General features: G+C 39.6%; 1 long non-coding RNA gene across 1 annotated transcript in view; it reads right to left on the reverse strand.

The window, feature by feature from the left end:
* Positions 1-1546: 1546 nt before the first annotated feature.
* LOC144288246 (uncharacterized) overlaps positions 1547-19328 on the reverse strand; it is a 65932-nt gene continuing 48150 nt past the window's right edge. Inside the window, exon 4 of the long non-coding RNA XR_013356218.1 lies at positions 1547-1891. This is a non-coding gene — a long non-coding RNA (uncharacterized LOC144288246). The remainder of the gene's footprint in view (positions 1892-19328) is intronic.

A 19328-nucleotide genomic window follows, 5' to 3' on the forward strand; every position in this document is an offset into this window, starting at 1 on the left:
CCTTCACATTTTAGTCCATTAGGAACTCATTCTAATGGTTTTATTCCAGGGGCAAAAGAAGGTTTGAACAATTATTTACTAAGAACCATCTCTTTGTGTTGTGCTTCCAAGGAATGTGTAATTATTGTTGAAATAATACCTCTAGAATTTGCCAGAGGACACTGCAGAAGAGGAGATATGGAAGTTGCTTCCCAAAACAAGAGTTAGAGCTTGTTTGTACTTTCACAATTTACTTTAAAAAACAGAATTGTGGGATGCCCAGGTAGCTCAGCGGTTTAGCGCCTGCCTTTCAGCCTAGGGTGTGATCCTGGGGTCCCAGGATGGAGTCCCACGTCAAGCTCCCTGCAGGGAGTCTGCTTCTCCCTCTGCCTCTCTCTCTCTCTGTGTTTCTCATGAATAAATAAAATAAAATCTTTAAAATTAAAAAAAAAAACAGAATTGTGTTGGAAATAGAATAAACAATAGAATCAGGCAGACCTGGGCTTACATAGTGTAATATCTTCTACTTATTCGCTATATGACCTTGGGACAAAGACTTTTAACTTTTGTGCTTCTCAATTTCCTCATCTGTAAAATGGAAATAGAAATAACTTTTTCTCAGGGGATCCACTAGGCACGGAAGGTGATAATGCGCCTGGCAAGTAGTAAGCAATTTATAAATGTCAGTTTCTTCACACTCTCACTCCATTAATTGACAATTAAGTACATTTAGTGTTTAAATTTGCAAAGGAGTTTAGTGTTTTTCAGCTACAAGTTGAAATCACGATTCATAAATGTTTTATAACCAATTTAATATCAATCAAAATATTCTCACAATTAGATTCCCATGTTGACAAGATTTCATTTTAGATGTCTTTTTCACTATTACAGAGCATATGTATGGAAAAATATTCCAAACTTTAATTATATTTGCTCCATTCAGATGGATTTATGCTGCAACTTGCCTCCATTTAGGCCTTTTCTCTCGATTATTGCAGTAACCTCCCGGCCGCTTTCCTTGACTACAGCTCCAGGGCCACCAAGTCCATCCGCCCCTCCATAGCCGTCCTCTGCACTGCTTGTCCCAGACACATATCATGACCTCCCTACTCTGCCCCCAAAACTGTAAGAGCTCCCCATTATCGAAAGGCTCATCTGGCATCTAAAGAGTGATTTTTCAGCCTACCTTTCCCATCAAATTGACCCACCTGGCAGGTATGCTCACCTTCTCCCACACAGTCACTTAAAGAACCAAACACCCACACCGGCTATTCACAGTGCTGCAAGCCCCTCGTGTTTTGACTCTGTTCTCCCTATCATTGTACAAAGAATTCCTTTGGAATGGAAGTCCCCTCAGGCACCCGCTCCCCAGCCCTATTTTTGTGGATGTCATCAAGGTCATTTAAATCTTACTATTTAGAGAGATTCCGAGTCCACTGAAGGCCAAGTGGGCTTTCAAACCAACCCTCTTGGAGATAACAACTCTTAACTTTAGACGAATATATATACCAAAAACCAAAAGCAGGAAGAATCTGGAATTGACACTTGACAAAAGGGAATCGCGCCTGGTGAGTTTTTATTTTTACACTTTCCAGCCAGAGGAGAGGCTGCAGTCTGTACCACAGAGGTGCTAAAATTCTGATAGAAAACCCACAGTTTGTATGGTTTGAAGAACTGGGATAGAGAATTCAGGGAAACCATAGCCACTCAAAAGTAAGAAGGAATCCAGGAAAGAACGGAGCCAGGGAATAGGAGCCCCAAATTCTCTGTGTTGACTCTACTCAAATCTTTGGCTAAGCTGAGAACAGCTCTTCCACGGGGCAGGTGCAGTGGAGCCCGAAGGAATCGACCTGAGCCGTGAGCACCTGCCGAGTATCCAGGTCTGAGGGTTGAGTCCGACCAGGTTAATTGTCTGCAAAAACAGATGTAAAAAAAATGTCAGGACCTTTCAGGGGAGTATAATCAGATTCAGAGTCTTCAGAACAATTTTCACAAAGTCCAGGATATAATCCAGAATTGCTCAAATAGGAAGAACAGGAGAATATGCCCCATTCTCAAAAGAGAAATCCATGAAGACCGAGCCTGAAACCACTTCCACGCTGAACTTAGCAGGTCGGATTTTAAATCAGCTGTCATGTTTAAGAACCTGAAGGAAAATGCATCTAGCGATGAATTAAAATATAAAGCATTATTTTAAGAGAGCCAAATGGAAGACTTTAAACTACAAAATAAAATATATGAAATCAATTATGCCTTTCCAGGAAACTTACCTAGGTTCTCATCTTCTAGTTGAAATTAACCTTCTCCTCATTCACAGATTGATATTTGTACTTCTATTATAGCAATTTGAGGTCTCTCTTCAGTGATTTATTTATGTACATCTCTAGCTCTCTGATAATAGTTCCTGGCATCATTCCTTGAATCCTAACCTAGTGTGCATTCTCGGAATTAGCAACACTGGGAAATGGTTACCGTCTTGGGCACTGAGTCCGCAGACCTGTGTTTGATTGATCCCTCCGACCATGCTACCTAACTCATCTAAGCTTCCATTTCCGCCTCTGTAAAACCACAATAATAACAACTGAAAATTAAATGAAATAATGCATAGAAAGCACTTAGCACACTTGTGAACTTGTTCTACAAAACGTTTTGGCCACCCACCCATAATGGACCAGGCATTCTGCTGGGTATTAGAGAGAGAACAGTAAGGACCGTGTAAGATCCCAACTTTCTTGGAGTTCATAAATGAGAGAGGGGAGACATTCAATAAGTCAAGAAACAGCCATAATTGCCCTATACTTCATAAGTGCTCCGAAGGAAATAAACACTTACTGGATGGACGGAGTTAACTTGGTTACAATTCAATGAATGGTGGTTATTTTGTTATTATTATATCATTTTTGTGCTCTCCACAGCACTACGCTCATGCTTTGGAGAAAGTATATGCCTAATGAACATTTGTTAAATTTGCTTTCTCTTTGCTTAATTTGCATTAGCGACATCTTACAATAGGAGGAAAGAAAGGGCTATGGGCTACTTGGTACATCCATAGCCAGACTGGCCCAGCCCACAACATATGGCATCTGCTCCCCTTTCCCTTCTGAAGGTCTAGACCATTTCCGAAGGCGAAAGTATTTGTTTAAATGCAATGTAATAAATTCAGTAATTAAATCTAAGAGAACTGAGATGTGGTGCTCAAGGGAGTGACAAATTTGAATTTGACTAGCCAGATTGTTTGTCCTTGGAGGAGGCATTAGCAGCTAATCTAGGGAGGGAAATTTGTTGTTAAAAGCAAACATTAGAATATAATAACTAAACAAGTGGTTTGACATGTGGTGCATTAATTGTGCTAATTGTAGGTTAAGAAGAGGTAGATCTCACACTGCTAAATGTTGATTACAAGCTGGAAATTGCTGCACAGGAATTGCGGTTTTGTGCTTTGGTGAAGGAATTCTGCTTCTGTTTGCGTCTGTTTGGGTGCGGGGCGGAGAAACATTGCTAGGAAAACAATTAAGTTAGTTTGTGACACTAGACCCCTTAGGGAGAGTTTCAGAGGACTGCTGTGATTAAGCCCTCAGGACACAATTTCGAACAAGCTTTTCTCCATTTGAGGTCTCTAACATGTATCCCACTCCCTCCCTGCAACTTGCAAGGCACACTTCCACTCACTCATAAACACAAACATAGCCTTTAAAGTAGTAGTAGTAGTAGTAGTAATAATAATAATAATAATAATAATAATAATAATAATGATTTAAAAATGGACAAAGCCTGTGTGTTGTTGGGAATACAAGTAAGCACATAACAAACGGTGCTAAGGTTTGTTTTCTCCTGAAAAGTACCAGTGTAGAGACACCACGGAATTATCTCTGCCTCATTCCGGTTAAGGTCAGTATGTAATTCACTGTAGGTCGAAAAGGGGCTTCTGTTTGTTGCTCTTTATTTGCTTTCTCTTCAGAGGCTTGATGATATTCAGAAAATTTAGAGTAACTGGGTGTCTGTGAAACTTTAAAATGGGCCACAAGTTTCTTCTGAGTTTTTTAAGTGTCCCTTCCTGCCCTCTGGCTCACATACATTTCCATTGTTCTAAGGGTTAAAAACTGCACTATCACAATGACAAGCCTTATTACTCAGTCAAAGTAAATGGATCACCACATAACCTTACAGAAATGTTCTTCCTTAAGCTATTAAAACATTCCATGCCCTTAGATGACAACAATTTCTCTGCCTTTTGAAATTTCTTTTCTATCCTGCGGAGTTCATAGAGATATGCTTGGTTAAAATCAACTTATATAAAACTATGCACTGTAAATTCTGACACTTCTGTTTGAATCTCTTTTCAAACACTTGTCTTTGCTCACCATAATAGATGTCAGTTCTTCTGATGTAGTTCAAGCATGAGCTTCATATGAAGACTCAGCTATGTCTATTGCATTTCTGAAGCTACTACTCACTGAAGTTTTGTGCTGTTTGACATCAAAGATAGGCAAGAATCACCTGCTGAGTTCACATGCATGGAGCAAAACATCTTCAAATCACTTTTGCTAGACAAAAGTTTTTTTTTTTTTTTAAATATTAAGCTTTCACTATCGTGTGGACTTAAAGACAAATGCAGTCCTCGTTAAGGTCACAACACTGTATTATTAAAATATGCGTCTGAATTTAGCCGACTTTAAAACTAAAGGTAATTTGTGTGGTTGCTTCAGATTTGAAATCAGCTGCAAAGAATTCAGCATCATTCAGACATTCAAAATGTGATTTTTATTCAGTACGCAGTTATTTTGCTCAAAGGTAAAAAAGCACTTTAAACATTCTCAAACCAAAAGAGACTCTTCTAATATTTCCAACTTTAATAGATGTCCTTGACTTCAATTAAAGAGATAATTCCATTCAAAATAAATACTGTATACAGAGTATTTGAAAACTACAGATTTGTATTTTTTAAAACTCTACTTAAATTTCAGAGTTACAACAAAAAATGCAGTGTATATCTTCCTTTTAAATAAAAACAATAAGCGATAATTTTGAATTTTTCTAAGCGATGTTATTTGACATTACTTTTGTTAAACATCAGCATTTCTTCTGGAAGAATAAAAATGATGTTACTAAAGAGATGTGAACGTGATGTTTTTCATGTCCATTGATGTTCTGGATAAAAGTTTTAAAATTTGGATTCCAGGGGCATCTGGGTGGCTCAGTCAGTGAAGCATCTGACTCTTGATCTTGGGGTCATGGATGGATCAGCTTGAGATTCTCTCTCCTTCTCTCTCTGCCCCTCCCCACTGTGTGCACTCCCTTTCTCTCTCTCTCTCTCTCTCTCTCTCAGATAAATAAATACAATCTTTTAAAAACATAAAAAAATAAAAATAAATAGGAATTTGGATTCCAAATTACTGAACTCCATAGAAGGCTAAGTGCGTGATACTAAAAATGAGGCAAAGGCTTGAACATGCCCAGAGAGAGGCCCTTGTGGTAATTCGCTTTTTAGATGCCACGAGTTTTCAAATTTTGGCTTTCATAAGATATTGTTTTAAAAATTTGGGAGGCTGTCATACAAAATCTGTAAATTTTTGTGTATTTAGGATATGTTTTTAAATGCACATAGTTACGTGATTTCAATACATGTAGTTTGCCATTGCCATTATATTTAAAGGGGTGTGTGTATATATGTGTGTGTGTATTTCTATATATTGTATTTATATAGACATTTTATTGCAAAAAAACTGAAAACATCTAACTTTAAAAATAAGTCACTAGATTGTTTTACTTTGCCATGAATCAGTATTTAGAAATTCCTGCATGTTTTTCTCGAACCAATCCAGAGATGCCCTGTGCTGATTCGTGTTCACATATATCATTCAACTCAAATCGTCTCAGTGGTAAAGTGTTTGACTGAAGCACAAGGACAGAAGAGAAATATATAGAGGGGTTTTCCCCCCAATCCATACACATACAAAAAAATACAGTGGAGAGAGAGATAAAATGTTATGTCAGTGTAATCCCTTAGCTAACTAGTCAACCAGAGAATGACCACTCAAGTCCAGAGTCCCTGTGCCTTTCTTTATTGCAATCACATTTTGAATTATCTTTCTATGCTATGAGAGACTCTGATTAAAGAAATGTTCTCAGTTTCATGTCTTGGAATGGGTATGGTTAGGAGTGGAATCTATCCAGATCTTAACCAATGTTGTAATCGAGCAAATATAAGAAGGAAAACAACAGAAGTGCTGTATGGCACTTGATTCTATTTTAGTTTCCTAGATAGTATTAATAAATATACTAAACTTAATTTAAATGCATTATTTGGGTTTGAGACAGAGATTGTTGGCGGCTCACCAAAGTCCAAGTTCTTTGCTTTTTCCTGGTATGTAACTATGCTACAGTTTCCCTTGCAGTTAAGTATGTTCGTATTACTGAATTCTAACCAATAGAGGGCGATCAGAAGTGAGATGTGCTACTTTCAGACCTGTACCTGGCCCATAAAACCCTCCCTTCATGTCACTCCCCGCAATCTCCATTTCCAGTTGGAAAGGTATGTGTTGAAAGCCTCTGACAGTCTGAGTTCCTGAAATGACTGCATGGAGGAGAACCACGCTTTGACTTACTTAGCCACCAAAATAGTTGCATGGGCCTGAAACAGACTTCTGTTGTGTTTGTACCAGCGTCCATTTGAGTTTCTACTTGTTATAATTGGTAGTCTGCCATCGGCCTACATGTCGGGATCTACTAGTACCAAGAGTTAGCCTACCTTTAACCTACAGCATTCAATTTTATCTTCAAATTATCTAATAAACTTTTATTTTTCAGTTAATGCAGGTGTGTGTTTTACGCTGGGCTGTTCATGAAGGTTTAATTGTCACATGGCATTCCCACAGCTCTCTTCTGAGAATGATGGTCTCTGAAATAAGAGAATACTCCACTGGCCATCACTCACTGGATGAAGAATTGACACTGTTGCTAAACATCTGCCCTAAGAAACTTGTCACTTGGAGGAATGAGAGAGAAAATAATTAAAAATACGGGAAGAAAATTAACAATATATGTTAATATATTTTTAGACATACTAAAAATTAACCATACTATACAGATCCTCCTTGAATACTTTCAAATTCTAGGCATTAGAGAAAGGTGGGTTTTTTCATTTTTTTTCTGTTGCTATTGCTGTGTAATAGATCATCCCAGAACTTAGTATCATAAAACAACCATTTTATTATGCTTATGGATTATGAAGTCTGGAATTTGAATAGTCCTAGAAGGAGTGGATTTTCTCTGTTCCACAATGCCTAGAATTCCACATAGAAAGATATGAAGGCTGAGAGTGACATAGCCACGAGGAGTCAGAACGATCTTTATTCTCATGTCTGGCGGTCAGTTGGGACCTCAGTTGGGTTGGCAGCCAGAACACCATCACGTGGACTGCCTGTGACATCTCAGCACAGGCTTGATTGTTCAGGCTTCCTTGCAGAACAGTGGCTGGAGTTCAAGAGTGAACATTCAGAGAGAAACAGGTGAACACTATGTTGTTTTTCCTAACCTAGCCTCAGATGTCACATCGCATCACTCTACCACCATCTTGAATCTGGCTAAGTTCAAAGGGAGGAAATGAAGATTCTATTTCTGAGTGGAATGGTGAAGTCACATTATAAGAAGACTATGTGGAGGAGCACCTGGGTGGTCCAGTTGATTAAGCGGCTGCCTTTGGTGCAGGTCATGATCTCAGGGTCTTGGGATGGAGCTCTGCATCAGGCTCCCTGCTCAACAGGGAGTCTGCTTTTCCCTCTGCTGCCCCCCGCTTCCCCCACTTGTGAGCTCTCTGTCTCTCAAATAAATGAATAAAATCTTTTTAAAAAGGAAGATTATATTTAACAGCTATCTGGGAAATACAATCTGTCACAAGGTCATTAATAGGAGGATATACATACATTAAATGTAGTTTAATAATATATAGGCAACAGAGAAGAAATTATGCAAAACAGCTAAGACACAAAAGTGGAGAAGGAATTGTACTTCGGCCTATGGCAGAGTCGCTGCTACAAATTTAGTTTGTAAAATCCTTATAGTGAGAATGCATGCGTGTATATATGCATACATATATATACACATAGGTGTATACATAGGGAAGCACACATGTGCATGTATACACACACTATCTGTATGCATATATGGGAACTTGTATACACAAAGGCTTTATATTAAGGATTAAAGAACTACAAATCAATAATAAGACAGTCAACTCAATTTTTTAAATGTACAACAGGCAAAAGCAAGCACTTTTTAAGAAAGGTACCCAGATAACAAACATAGCTTCATTTCAGTACTTATCAGTGAAATGCAAATTAAAACCAAAATGAGGTGTCACTGCATGACCACCTGAATGGCTAATTTTTTTCAATGTGTCTACACATATGTTTATTTCTTTTATTTAAGTTTTTATTTTAATTCCAGTTGACATAATACCAGTTTCAAGGGTACAATATAGTGATTCAACACTTCCATACATCACGTGGTGCTCTTTAAAATGGCAATATAAGTGTGAGTAGAAAAGTGGGGCAACCAACGATAATGTACATTGATAACACCCCTTTAGACATCCTTTGGTAGTATCTACTAAAGCTGACCATAGGCCCACTTTATGTTCAGAAATTCCAGTCCTTGATATTTATTGGCTGAAATGTATGCATATGTTCATCAAAAGACATGCGCAAAAGGTTATAGAAATATTATTCATAATAGTCCACATCTGGAAACCACTTAAATCCATTAACAGTAGGATGGATAAATAAATCACCATGTATTTGTGCAATGGAATATTATACAGCAATAAGAAACCAATTACCCTCTAAGGCTACACAAAATGATATGAATTTCACAAATATAACATTGACTGGAAGAGGCCACACTAAAGACTACTTATGATATGATTTGAATTATATAAAGTTCAAAACCAGACAAAATGGATTTATGGTTATATCTGAAAAGGATGAATATTTGGCATGTAGCTTATATCTCAACCAACCTATTAAAAAAATCAATCTGTATTGATAGACTCAAGTTTGCTCACCTTTGATCGGATGTTTACTGGAATGGAGCAAAGTAATGCTTCTGGAGTCCTAATACTGTCCCTATCTCTGTATGGATGGTGGTCATACGGATATGTTTCCTTGTAAACTGCCTCGATTTGTTTACCTGACTATACGTATGTTATACATCAAAGGCAATAAAGTTTTTCTAAAAAAAATTAAATGGAGGTATCACCCAGAGGAAGCAATTGAAGTTAGATTTTGAAAGGGAAAGCGAGACGACTGGGTCAGGGAACCCCTATTGCAATCTGAAAGATGTGATAGACCTCTGTGGGGCCTTCTGTGCCTGCCAGCGTGGTGTCCAGTGCTTCTAAGAGGTAAGCCTAGCACAGCTCCCCATGCCTGGGGTAACTGGAACATTGCTCTGTTTTTTACAACTTGAAGAAACCATAACAAAAAAAAAATTTAGTAAAATATGAGAAATTGCAGGATAAGAGAAGAGCAGTGAGAAAACGTGAGGTTGTATAAATAACAACTTAGAGATATAGTTTAAATATTCAACCATAATTCTGTGATTTTTTTTTCATGGAAATCCAGGCAAGGAGCTTTCCAATGATTTGACTTGACTTGATACATGATAATATTTAGCAGTAATGAGCAATATTTTAATAAAAAAGTAATAACAATGAAGTAGAAGAGCGTTGCTCTTTCTCAGAGACATGAGTTAGGTACGTATGAATGAGCTGACCCATTGGGCTTGGTGAGAAAAAAGTGATATGGAAGAAGAAAAGAAATCCTGTTTTCAGGAAATCCACTATGCACCCTATTTAAAATACTATCCACCAAAAATATACGTTTTTATAAAGCATTTGGTTGTGTTCAATTCATGTTGACTCATTCATTCATTCACTCAGTGTTTACTATGTGCCAGGCACTATTGTCGCTATTGGAGTGAACAAAACAGAGGAGACTCTCTGCTTTCAAAGGGGTTACGTTTTAGTTGTGGAAAGAGTGAGGGATACATCCTAAAAGTATCAATTAGTGAAATAAACTAATAAGATGATAAGATCTACGGAAAAATATGAACATGGAAAGGGGATGGGGAGTTCTTGAGGATGGGTGAGGTTGCTCTGCTTCTCCCAGCGGTCAGGAAAAGGTCTCCCTGATGAGGTGGTATCTGAATAAGGAACTGGAAGGGACAAGGGAGTAAGCCTTGAATGCAGACACTTACTCTTTGTTTAGTGGCAAGCACTTGTTTGGGACACTTGGCAAGGACCTGGGGATCCTCAGAAGTGCATGGGCTCTGGGCAAGGGTCTTGTCTGTGACCTTAGCTTGTGCTGCACATTTCCCCACTGCTCCTATGGACCCCGTCTCTGTCCTCGGTGCTCCGCTCTGTGCTGGCGATCATGACCACTGGGCACTCCCTGAAGAGACTCCCTTGCCTTGGAGGTCCGGGGACTCACCTGCCCTCTGGGTGACTTTGGCTGGAGGCCAATGAAAGAAAGAAGAATGGGTTCAGAGTATTTATTCTTGTGGTCGCCTTCTTGTCTCTCCCGAAAGCCTCAGCACCTGACAATGTTCCAGTTACCCCAGGCATGGGGAGCTGTGCTAGGCTTACCTGTCAGGTGCTTGTCTCTTAACCACGAGAGACCCTCACTGCAGGTTCCTGGAAATCCGTGGGCCCTTTGCTGCCTCAGGCCCAGGGGAGCAGCTGCTTCCCACCATTACCGACCTCAGCGCCCTGCAAGTCCTTCCCTCAACTCCCTGAACCCTGCTCTCTCCTTGTAAGTAGGCTCTTTATTCAACTCTCCTCATTCACACCTGCTTGGGGTGTGGCCTGTTGCCTGCCAGGACCCTGGCTGGTACAAAACACTTTATTTTCTTCATCTTTCTGAAACTCAGTTTCCTCACTGGCAGGAGAAACAAACCCAGCCCTACTGATTTCTTAAACTTCTTGCAAGGATTCACCGAGATGGCATTTTTAAAGTCCCTTAACACATTATCTAGAAAATAGGATGCAATTTTTGAATGGGCATCTTTATTACTCTAAAGATAAGTAAGACAGTCTCCCTCAGGGAGATCCGTCTAGAAAGAGGTGGCTACTTCCATAAGCAATATGCCTAATAAAAGCAATATAAATGCTATTAGTTTACACAGATTATCAGTCGCTTACAACTACATAATAGCAATATAGGGAAAATGCTACAAATTCTCAGAGTCTGTCCCTCACCCCTAATCCATTTTCCACATACCTGCCGGAGGGATCTTGCCAGCACATCCTCTGCCCCAAGTCTGTTGTGATAAATTCAGAATTGCTTGGCATGCAAGGCCTTTTGTGATCTGTTTTTTTGTCTGCTTCATCTCTTACTGGGCCTCGGTCCTTTTCCTCTCACTGTTGTCCAGCTGCATGGTGCCACCTTGTCACTCCTCTCCATCCCCTGGGCTGTCCTCTACTGCTGTTCTCTACCTCATCCTCTTAACGCCAACTTCCCCAGCAGGGGCTCCCCCTATGTTCCACTCATGGCACCACAGATATTTCCATCACATCCCCCACACAGGTAGGAACCCTACGTGCCCTTCCAGACCATAAGCTTCCAGAGGAAAAGTACAATGCTTTCATTTCTTTATGTTCAGGGAGGAAAACAAATATTTGCAATATTTAAAAAACAGAGGGGCGGGGGGAGGGAATTTCTACATGCACGTTTTTCTAGGTGCAAGACAGCTGATAATTCAGCTCAAGTTGACAGAAGTAGACACACAGTGAAGCGTGCCTAAGGAGGCTGAACTTACTAAATACACCACTTTTCCTCCCGCAGGATTTGCTTTGGAAATGTTGGCGTAAAGGTAGATACTCTGTGTTCAGAAATACGGCCACACAGGACATTTGGTAAGCTTTTGAAAGTTTGGTAAAACTGAATGAAATGATCTGTATTCATTTTCATGTTTAAGTTTTCTTCAGTAAGCCAAGTTCTTTCCAGAGTCCTACGTATAAATTAATGATGATAATAATGACAGTGACATGTATTGTAATAATAATGTTCTATGGTACTGATTTTAGTTGACCATGTGGCACCGTGTTCTGCAAATCTCTTAGACACATACAATTGAAACTTTAGTGAACAGCAAGCTATCAAAATGGTGCATATCAATAATAATAATAATAATAATAATAATAGGGACAATGAGAAAAACAGAAGCGTAAGCAGTTGAGTGATTATTTTGTTTCAGACAGAGGGTTGAAGTTATTCTATTCCCATGTAAAATGTGCTTCTGTCACACAAATTAGTTCAAGGGTGGATCAGTAAGTAGGAAAATGATATTAGCATAAAGAATGAATTGCATTTGCTTATATGTGATTTGGGGGGGCATAAATATTTTATACCATAACTTAGCTAAATACAAAATAAGCAAAGTGGAACTGCCAGCAAAAAATTCCTCATTGCTGTGTTATTTCTTCAGCATATTGGACATTGATCTACCCTTTAAGGTGTATTAGTGTCTTCTCACTTTTTATCGTGCTTGTCAGTGATCTGGAAACAGAGATGCCTGAATTTTGAGTGGCTGACTCCCATCCTTCTTTTTCTGTAAGTACAGTTTTGCTGAATGAAAGTTTTTTTCTGGAATGCCTAATTCACTTTTAATCAAAACGCCTAGATTTTGCATGCATCACTTCATTTATACATGACAGATACATAAAGGACAATGATCAACAAGAGTGAACATCCACAACAAATATATTAAGGGGACTTTGTAAAATTTTCTGTTTTCAAAAATAGTACATTTTTCTTTTGAGTAAATATTCAATATATTTTTTTTAAACGATGACACTGAAGGATGATCACTGAAGGACATTAAACCATTCTGGATATTTCACTTTAGATTTCATGGGAGAGATGGAGAGATTCAGCAGAAGCCTTTTTTTTTTTTTTTTTTTTTTCCAAAAAAATCACCTGTGATAGAAAGTAGAGTATTCGGGATGCCTGGGGGGCTCAGCAGTTGAGCCTCTACCTTTGGCTCAGGGTGTGATCCTGGAGTCCAGGATAGGGGATCGAGTCCCACACTGAGCTCCCCACAGGGAGCCTGCTTCTCCCTCTGCCTGTGTCTCTGTCTCTCTGTCTGTGTCTCTCATGAATAAATAAATAAAATCTTAAAAAAAAAGAAAGTATAGTATTCTAAATCACTCTAACAAAGACCATTATCTAGAATAAAAATATAAATAAAACCACATACAAAAAATAATTTATCTCCTTGCTCTGGTCAGTCTTTATATTTCATAGACTTGCTTGATTCCCATATTGTTTAAACTCACTAGGGAATGCAATAATTACATACATACTTAAATACAATAACTTACTTATTTCATAAATTTCTTTGACAATACAAGGTGAGGTAATAATTTTGTTCCCATGTGACAAAGAATATAAATGAAATAGGAATGAGTCCTGCCATCTGCAAGAAAAAACACAATGCCTTTCTAGTCCTGGCTTTATTGGCTCTGGACCTGCCAAGTGACCATCTTTGAATCAATCGTTGTAGCAAAGGGAATAGAATATGCAGATTCACTTAACCTAATGAGGTCCTCCTCATTCTACCACGGAGGCTCAGAATACGAAAGGTGGTTCCCAAAAGTTATGAACTGTTAAATATATGAAAAGATAATCATCCTCATTTGTAATAAGAGAAACACTAATTAAAACTACAATGAGATATAATTTCTCACCTATCAGATTGGCAAAACTCCAAAAATTTGACAGTGAGGCTGCAGAGAATCAGGATCTGTCATACATTGCTGGTCAGGGTGCACATAGTTACAACTCCTGTGGAACTGGCAATATCTTGAATAATTGTATGTGTCAGTAGACCGGGAAATGCCATCCCTAAGAAATCTGCCCCACCTGCCTACCTCTACAATATAAAACAAAATTTGAAATAATACAAATGTCCATTAATAGTTGTCTGATTAAAAAACAAACAAACTGTGCTCCATGGGTGAAGGGTAGTATTATGTGACCATTAAATTAAAGAGAATGGAAAAGATTTCTATACACTGATATGGAGTGATATCTGGTATCATTATAGATGGAAAAAATCAAAGTACAGAGCAATGAATAGATTATGGCACTTTTGGGTTAAAAATTGAAAACAGAAATATATATATACTATATAACGTATATAATATATTTTATATATATAAGTGTCATACCTGCTTTTATATATATATAAATCACATTCTGGTATTTATGTATATAAAATACCAGAATGTAACAAAAAATGGTCATGTATAGGGAAGGGAGTTGACAATGTGGAGAGGACAGGGATGACAGCAAACTTCACTAATAAATTGCTTTACATTGCTTTGACCCTTAAACTATACACAAACCTAAAAACTGAAAACAAATTGAGACAAATAAGCCTAATTGTATATTAAACTGGCAATATGACCACAAAGAGGAGAAAGAAAAAAGATTCTTCAAAATGTCATCTAAACACAGCTCTGACTCTGTATCCTCAGTGGGATATATTCTAAAGGGAAAAAAGGGATTTTAAGAAATCTTCAGATATACTCAGTAGTGAAGAATGAAGATAGAACTCAAGCAAGTATGACAAAAATGTTTACAGTTATTGAACATGGGCTGTGGGCTTATGGATATCCATCGCAATAATTTCTTCACTCTGTATATTTGAAATTTTTCATAACAAAACATTGGAAACAGGTTATGACCATTAACTAAGCCAAGAGTTTTTGAGATATTTTGTGGGTTATCACTTTGTTCCAAAGTAGATATTTTGTAAAAGTTAGAATCAAACATTCTTACACCACATGCCTCAAAACCTAGGAGAAAATCTAAGCAGTCACTCTGTGTCCTGAGTGTATATGGAAAGACAGAAACTACAAAGCTATAAATGAGAGGGTTATAAAAAGAATTCATTGCTTAAATAACAGAAAAATTAAAGATTTCTCTTCTGCAAAGAACATAGTACAGGGAAATGTGATAGAAAAGAAGATATTTGCCATATTCAAAACAACAGAGTAGCAATACCCTGATTGCAAGGAATCCCTGACAATCAACAAAGAAGATAAAACCTGTAATAGGAAAAGGCACAAGAGAAAGGAAAGACTTGCAGAAAATGAAACCTAAAAGAGGCCCAAGATTATTCAGTAGAGACCTGTAAGTGAAAACCAGGGGATCACCTTGACGCCTTCTAAACTCACAAGTACCGAAAGGAATGTGGGGGTGTCGATGAGTCCAGACATTCCAGGGAGCATGCCATAAACAGCCATCCCAGTCCAGAGGACTTTGAAAGGTATTCACAGTGCGGAAGTGCCCAAGGATGTTCCTCAGAGTTAAATCTATGAATCAGCCAGCACATACCAGGATGGCACACTTGGTTTTTGTTTTTGTATGTTTGGGTTATTTTTGTTTGTTTCTCTGTGTGTGTTTCGTGTTTTAGAGAGAGAGAGAGCCCAGAGGGGAGGGAGGCGGGGACAGAGGCAGAGGGAGAGAGAGAATCTCAAGCAGACTCGGTGCCCAGCGTAGAGCCCCACACACAGCTTGGTCCTATGACCCCAGATCACGACCTGGGCCGAAATCAAAAGTCCATCGCTTAACCAACTGAGCCACCCAGGTGCCCCCATAGTTGTTTTTAAAATATTGAGATAGACCCCTATTGCTTGGTGAACCCGACCAGCAGGGGTTTCTAGGAACCTGCTCCAGGGCTGCAGCTGGTGACTGTTTTAACCAGACAAGGATTGTGATGTGCCAGCTGTAAGCACGTCTACGTCATGCCCGCTTACAGCCTTGTTAGTTGTGATGAGGGAGTGGATGCAGCCTGGCACCTGTCCTTTAACGCGGGAATAGATAAATATGGTGAAGCATGGTGCCGTAATAGAGATGAGGCCTGTGCTCACACAGCAACACAGTTGTGGGATATAACATAGTGAGTCCAATTAGTCTCCTGTAGATGGGGATTCACATTGTTCCCAGAAGTTTGCTATACAAATAATGTTGTACATATGCCATTGTGATTTATAGAAGTATGTATGTGTATATATATATATATATGTATATATATATATATATATATATATAAGATTTTATTTATTTTAGAGAGAGAGAGTGCGAACACAAGTGGGGAGGGGCAAGGGGAGAGGGAGAAGCAGACCCCCTCCTGAGGAGGGAGCCCAACTCCGGGGCTCATCCCAGGACCCCAGGATCATGACTTGAGCCAAGGCAGACGCTTACCAATGACTGAGCCACCCAGGCGCCCATAGAAGTATAGGGACTGCTGAAGCAAAGTGTAAATACATATATAGTATGGCTTTGTTAGATCCTTCACAATTCCCTCCTGTCGGGTTGTTCCACTTTGCAATCCCACCAACAATTTTAAAAGGCAAGCATGTACACCATCAAAATGAAATTCTACTAAACTGCCAAAGAACAGATCCTTTCATTCACCTAAGAAGTCTTCCAGAAGAAAAGAAAGAAAGAAAGAAGGAAAGAAAGAAGAAAGAAGAAAGAAAGAAAAGAAAGATAGAAAGAAAGAAAGAAAGAAAGAAAGAAAGAAAGAAAGAAAGAAAGAGACCAACCTCTCACTCATTCTAAGAAGTAATACATGTCTTGATTACAGGAGCTTTGTAGTCTTTTTTTTTTTTTTAAGATTTTATTTATTCATGAGAGACACAGAAAGAGAGGCAGAGACACAGACAGAGGGAGAGGCAGGCTCCATGTGGGGGGCCCCATGTGGGACTCCATCCCATGACCCCGGGATCACCCTGAGCCGGAGGCAGAAGTGGTGCTCCTGTAGTAAATCAGTCTTGAATTTCTTTTTTTTGTTTTTTTAATTGGAGTTCAGTTTGCCAACATATAGCTTAACACCCAGTGCTCATCCCGCCAAGTCTTGAATTTCTAATAGCGTCGGCCCTTCCCGTTTGTTCTTCTCCTTCGGTACCGGGTTGGCCATTGAGTAAGCGTGTGCTTCTCTAGTGTAAACCAAATGAGTGTTTCTGGGGTTTTTCTCCCACAGAAGTAGGCCAGGATGGCCAGACTGGCTGGAGTGGAGGGTTCCTTGCTCCCTCTTGAAGGGTTGCAGCTGGCTCCAGTTGGCTGTAGTGCTTCCCCAGGGCTACCTGGGCTCCGAGAAAGGCCTCCTGGTCAGGCTCTGGCTAAGTGGTTGCTCCTGGGGCCAGAGCTCCCAACAGGGTGCTGTGGTGTGGTTCAGGGTGGCTCCTTTCCCTCCGTCCTGCGGAAAGCCTGGGGGAAGTTTTCCCTGCAGGAAAGCTGGTCAAGCTCATGGATGTGAGACTCGCAAAAAGTGTGGGGATCCTACAACGATGGGGGTTCCTCTGGAGTTTTGAACCCTGAGAGTCATCCACCGGGAAGCTCCAGCAATTCACCAGTTGCAGGCCTGGCTTTCCTACAACCGCCCTGGTTTCCACCGGTTTCCAAGGAGGTTTCAGCTTGTGAGTTTGTGCTCGGGTAAGTTGTGCTTCTGTATCCACTGGTGGGTCACTCTAGTTTTGCCGGCAGTGGTTGGCCCTGTGATCTCACCTCTCGTAGAGACCTGAGGGAAGAGTTGTTGAGTCTTGGTTTGTTCGACTTGTTGACTTGTGAGGACAGAGTAAAACTTCCAATCCCTTCACATTAGGGGATGGAAACTGGAATGGAAGTTCCTATTCTATTTTTTAAGCCAACGTGGCAGATGCACAAGAATTCACCGTGTCAGTGTTTTATAGATTGTATTTACATGTTTTATGAACTCTCGGGTATGTCTTGTATATGTCACAGTGATATTTTATTAATGCAGTTGGTTTATTAGGAAAATCTTTGATAAAAATGGAAGTCGTCGATGTGTTTGAAATGGATTAACACCAACATCTTCCCATTGCAATAATCATCAACATTTCAGCAACATTTTACCTTATGTGTCTCAGGCGTGAAAAAAAAATGGGCCTTCCACGTATCACTTTTTTTCTTACTACTCTGATTGAGTTCCTCGGCGATTAAAAAGCCTGAGTCTAGAGGGCGCCTACTTAAAATTCCTCTGCCTTTAGGATTATAAAAGTTAGGAAATGGAAATTGTCTTTGCATTTGAAAATCAATCATATGCTGATGATTGATGATTAAAAGCATACACAAATTAAATGCTTTCAGAACAATTTCCTTCTCTTCATCACTCCTTTTTACAGTCAAACCCCCAAAGAGTGTGGCCATGCTGAAGAGTAATTGTTCCTTGCCACCCCTCAAATCGTGTTCTAAAAGGTTTGTTATTTGGGAAATCTGATCCATTGCTTCCCACCACTTGTGACTGGGAACAGAGTTGAGTTTATCTCTCCTTATTTAAAAAAAAAAAAAAAAAGTCTGCGATTTGTATTAGAACCCATATGTCTCTACAATGCGATTTCCAGAAGCGGACCTTAGTGTTCATCTTGGAGAATTCCAGGCTTATGAAATGAAATAAATATCACATTTATTCTGCTAGGTGACGTTTTCCAACAATGAGCTGTTTCTAGAGCTTTGATCTAGAGTTTTGAATTCTTTATTAGAAGCCATTCTAGCAAATTTCTTTTCCATCTCCCTGGGAATAAATAGCCCCCAAGTATCATCCACTCACAGGTAATTTGGGTTATGTGGATTGGCGTACTTTGTCCTCCGCGAACGAGATGGCTTACACAGACCACAGGAGAGAACCCCTTGGGGAGCACGTGCACTGCGGAGGGCCCTTCTCCTTGGCCTCGGGCAGTGTCCATATGCCTCCTGTTGTTATCACACTCTCGGCAAGCCTGGTGCCACCCACTCCAGCGAAGAGACCTTAGTCTCAGGGTATTGGGACAGCAAATTCTCTGTGGTTCAGACCTGCAGATTTCTGGGTCTTAGAAAATCATACAGCTTGTCTCCTGGCCGTCACTTCTTTTCCCACTGGTATGCAAAACTTTAGTCCCTTGGCAAGAAGAGGGAATGTTTTTGTGGAAATGCATTTCCAGAAATGTATTCTTCCCCTTACTCTCTTTCAGATGTCCCCGAGTGCATTCAGGTTGATGGCAGGTTTCGGTGTGTAGAACACAACTTATTTTCATTGTCATGGGGACTCCAAGTGACCGGTGCCTACTGGGTCTGTGTTAAGGTCTCTACACCGGGGACTAATTTTCTTCTTTCTCTTCCGTGGTGCCTAAACCTAAGCCTCTGCCTCAGTGTTTTTTGCCTATAATCGTCTTTCATGGAATAGTTTCCGATTAAGGGAATCAATGTGGAGTAAACTGACTTTTATTTAGAATCAATGGCTTATTTGATTATAAAACACTGAAACAGGTTCTCCGTTTTCCTCCAGGA

Source organism: Canis aureus, chromosome 18 (genome assembly GCF_053574225.1).
Source record: "Canis aureus isolate CA01 chromosome 18, VMU_Caureus_v.1.0, whole genome shotgun sequence".
Classification (NCBI taxonomy): Eukaryota; Metazoa; Chordata; class Mammalia; order Carnivora; family Canidae; genus Canis; species Canis aureus.